This window comes from Onychomys torridus, chromosome 5 (genome assembly GCF_903995425.1).
Source record: "Onychomys torridus chromosome 5, mOncTor1.1, whole genome shotgun sequence".
In the NCBI taxonomy this organism is placed as follows: Eukaryota; Metazoa; Chordata; class Mammalia; order Rodentia; family Cricetidae; genus Onychomys; species Onychomys torridus.
Window position 1 is genome coordinate 53,282,670 of NC_050447.1, and position 4,890 is coordinate 53,287,559.

The window sequence follows — 4,890 nt, forward strand, 5'->3', positions numbered from 1 at the left end:
TTCAAGTGACAATTGAGATAATCCCTCATAGATGTGCCCCTAGGCCAGTCTGATCTAGATAGTTCTTCTATCTAGGTTTCCCCTTACATGATACTAGGCTGTACTAAGTGGACAGTTACAGCTAACTAGGGCAAAGGTATAAACCCCATACCATACCACATTCTCTTTTATGTGATCCCACTTGTCTATTTTTGCTGTTGTTATTGTTTCCTATGCTTTGGATATCATTTTTTAATGTTTTCCCAGTTCCAAGGTCCAGAAATAATTCCCCTGTGTTATCTTCAAGCTCTTTCCTAATTCTAAGTCTCAGATTTATGTCTTTGATCCATTTTGACTTGTGCTGAACAGAAGTTAAGATGGGTTCCTGTCTTATTCTAGGTCTTAGAAAACTTCTCCATTTAGTACTGTATTAGTTAATTTTCTGTTGCTATGATAAAACACCATGACCAAGGCAATGTATAAAAGGAAAAATCTAGGCTTATGGTTCCAGAAAGATAAAAGTCCATCACTTTATGGAGGCATGGGCAACAGACAGGCATGACAGCCAGAGGAAGAAGCTGAGAACTCACATCCTCAACCATAAGCACAAAGCAGAGATAAAACAAGAAATAGGGTGAGGTTATATAATCTCAAAGCCCACCCCCAATGATATACTTTCTTCAGCAAGGCCATACCTTCTAACCCTTGAAAAGAGTACCACCAAGTGCGAACCAAGTGTTCAAACACCATAGCCTATGGGAGATATTCTTATTCAAGCCAGCACAAGTAAGATGCTAGCTGTGGACTTGTTTATGTGGTCTTCATGTACATTCCTCTGTGTCTAATCTGTTCAAAGTTTCTATCATGGAAGAATGATCAATTTTAAGGGAATTTTTCTGCATCTAGTGAAATGATCACATGGTTGTTGCTGACCATTTTGTTGATGTGACTTGTTACATCTATTGATATGTGTAGATGGAACCATCCTTGTGTCTCTAGAATTAATCCTACATCATGGCTGATAGTCTTTTAAATGTTCAGTTTGTTAGTACTTTTTTGAAGATTTTTATATCTCTCTTCATCAAGGATAGCTCTGTAGACATTTTGTTGTTTCTGTGTCATGTCTGATTTCTGTATTGGGGTCATGTTATCTTCATAGGATGAGTATAGTAGAACCCTTTCAATATTTAGACTAAGTTAAGAGGAAATGACATTTGATCTATTTGGGATATTTGATAGAACTCATCAGTGATGCTATCTTGTCTTGAGTATTTCTTTAATGGGGGAATTTCTACTATTGTACTAACTCATTCTTGCTGCTCATTGTTGCTATCTACTTCAGGTTTAATTTTTCTTTACAGGTAAATACTATTCCACTATGTGTATGTGCCACATTTTCATTACCCATTCATCTGTCAAAGGATATTTAGGGTTCTTTTTCCCATTTCCTGGCTATTTTGAGTAAGATCGCAATAAATACTACCAAGCAAGTGTCTCTGGAGTATGATATCTAGTCCACCAGGCAAATGCCAATGAGTGGTACAGCTGGATTATATGGTTGATTTTTTTTTTTTTTATATTCTCCATACTGATTTCCAGAGTGGCATACCAGCTAGCCTAAGAGTGAATAAAGTTTCCCTTTCCCCACAGTTTGCCAGCATTCACTGTTAGTTGTTTTGTTTATCTTAGCCATTCTAACAAGAACAAAATGAAATCTCAAAGCTGTTTTAATTTGCATTTCTCTAACTTCCAAAGATGGTGAATATCTTTTGAGGTATTTCTTATCATTTCCAGTTCTTCAATGGAGAATTCTCTATTTAGATCACTAGCCCTTTTTTGTTTCCAACTGGGTCATTTTTTTCCTATTTGGGGGGGGTTGTTTTAGTTGCTTTTTGTGTGTGTATTCTGGATATGAATCCTCTGTCAGGTGTATAGCTGACAAAGATGCTCTCCCATTCTGCAGGATTCTTCTTTACTCGCTTGACTGTTTCCTTAGCTATTCAGAAAATTTTAGTTTTGTGAGTCCCTACTGTCAGCTGTTGGCTATAATTTATCAGCTAATGGAGTCTTGTACCAAAAGTCCTTTCCTAGATCTGTAGCTTATAGGATAGTACCTGTGTTTTCATCTAGTAGTTTAGTGTTTCATGTTTGAAATTGAGGTCTTTGATCCACCAGGATCTAATTTTCTGTGTAGGGTGGTATATATAGTTTCAATTTCATTCTTCTGCATGTGGACATACAATTTTCCCAGCATCATTTGTTGAAGACACTATCTTCTTGCCAGTGTACATTTTATTTTGTTTTTCATTCTTTATCATTCTTTTTTTCAGTGTACATGTCTTGCCCCTCCTTCAAGTACTAAGTGGATGTATTATGAGTACTCATGTTTGGGTCTTTTATTTTACTCCATTGGTCCGTGTGTCTCTTTTGTGCCATTTCTATACTTTTCTATTTTTGTGGCTCTATAATATGTCTTGAAGTCTGGAATGGCAATCTCTCAGTGTTTCTTTTTGATCAGGATTGCTTTGGCTATCCAGGATCTTTCCTATTTCCATATTAATTATAGGATTTTTTTCTGTTTCTGCAAAGAATGTTGTTGGTATTTTGAATGGTATTGCATTGACTCTGTAAATTGCTTTTGATCAGTTAATTATTAAATTATTTCAGTCTAGCTTCCATGAATACTATGGGAGCTTCTAAGAGAGTGAAGTGAGTCATAGTCCTACCCATCAATGACACCCACAAAACACAATGATCAGCATGGCACAATACATATAAAGGCACAATAAGTGACACTCACATGTTGGCAGAAACCAACAGATACATAAGTGAACTTAAAGTCCACTCAAGAAGGAAACCATGCCCAGTACTAGAAATCTAGCCAACTTTCTTTGGCTAGTGAGGTCTTGAATCTAAGAAGAGAATGTATTGCTGTCACTTCATTGGGACAGCAGAATTCCTAACTACAGTCTAAGTCTTATCTTTATACCCAAAGATAGATGTAACTAACACTCCTCAGAAGCCTCTCTTTACAGAAATTGGAGACTTTCACAGAAAATCACACTAGACACAATGAAGAGATCAATGTTTTAAGGTGAGCCCAGCCACAGTGGATCATCTACAGAACAGCTCCTGCATCTAGAGCTCAGGGGACGTCATAAAAGAGGGGAAGAAAGATTGTAAAATCCAGGAAGTCACAGTCTCTTCTAGAAATGGCTGCAGTAAAAAGCTCCAAATCAGCTCTCTCCTCCAGTCAAGCAAGATGCCCAAAGGAAAAAATGCAAAGGCAAAGAAAGTGGCCTGGGCCCCACCATTGTGAAGAAACAGGAGGCCTAAAAGGTGGCCTAAAATGAGGCCTAAAATCCTTTGTTTGAGAAAAGGTCTAAGAACTTCAGCATTGGGCAGGATATCCAGCTCAAAAGAGATCTCACTTGCTTCCTCAAATGGTTCCACTGCATCAGGCTACAGTGGCAAAGGGTCATTCTCCATTTGGACTCAAAGTATCTGCAGCCACTAGCCAGTTCACCCAAGCCTTGGACTGGCAAACAGCTACCTAGACACTTCAGCTTGCCCACAAGTACAGGTCAGAGACAATGCAAAAGAAGAGGCTAAGGATGTTGGCCCATGCTGAGAAGAAATCTGCTGGAAAAGGGGACATCCCAACTTAAGAGATCATCAGTCCTTCAATCAAGGTCAATACAGCACCACCTTGGTGGAGAACAAGAAGGCTGAGCTGGTGGTGATTGCCCAAGATATAGACCTCATTAAGCTGGTGGTCTTCTGCCTGCCCTATGTCAAAAGATGGGGTCCCCCTACTACATCATCAAGGGTGAGGCAGCTGGTCCACAGGAACACATGCACCACTGTTGCCTTCACACAGGTTAACTCAGAAGACAAGAGTGCCCTAGCTAAGCTTGTGGAAGCTATTAGGACCAATGGCAATGTCAGATATGAAATCCATCACCAATGGGGACACAATGTCGTGGTTCCTATGTCTATAGTTCACATTGCCAAGCTGGAAAAGGAAAAGTCCAAAGAATTCGCCACAAAGCTGGATTAAATTACACTGCTTAGTTTTCTTCACATAAGTACAATGACAAAATTATATTCCACAAAAACATAGACTCCAGAACAATGGCAATATCAGTAAATGTGCTAATGCAAAAGCAGGGGTCTCACCCCTAGATGTGCACCTAAATCTTAAGTATACAGAAATGTTAAAAGTAAATAGAGGGACAAATATATTCTGTAAAACCACAATTCAAAACAAGGTGATATACAATATTAGTATCAGACAGAATTTATATCAAGCAAAACATTTTAATAAGAATAAATAGTGCACATGATGAATTCATACTAGAGAATAATTATGAGTTTGATAGTTATATAATTTTGCATATGTCCAGCCAAATCTGTTCAAAATATAGAAACCTTAAATTAACAAAATTAAGAGACAATAACAAATTATGAATAAATTAGCATAATTATATCAGAAATTGAGTTTAAACCTATAATCATTAGGTAGAAGAGAGATTCTTTGAACAACTGCATAGTGGATTTCAAGAAATCTAGTATCCTGAATTTATTTTATTTGGAATCCCACAGCCAACAGATACAGAATATGTTTTTGTTTTGGTGGGGTTTTTTTTGTTTTTTGTTTTTGTTTTTTGTTTCTGATAACTCTTACAACTTTTAAATGGCAAATGAATGTTCCTTGGGATATTTCTTTTAAACATATGTTTTCACCTTCTTTTCCCTGAATTGCTTGCTCTATGACTTATGTTTTCCTTATGTCTACTGAAGAGTCATCCACCAAGTCAGAGGGTGTCTGCTGTGGCTGTGATTGGAGACTGATGCATCTCCTGGGACTTTCCCAACTTGACCTATGTCTTCCTCTTCAGCGTTTGAGGA

General features: G+C 37.7%; 1 pseudogene; it reads left to right on the plus strand.

Moving 5' to 3' along the window:
• Positions 1–3,235: 3,235 nt before the first annotated feature.
• LOC118584578 lies at positions 3,236–4,039 on the plus strand (annotated as a pseudogene).
• Positions 4,040–4,890: the final 851 nt, after the last annotated feature.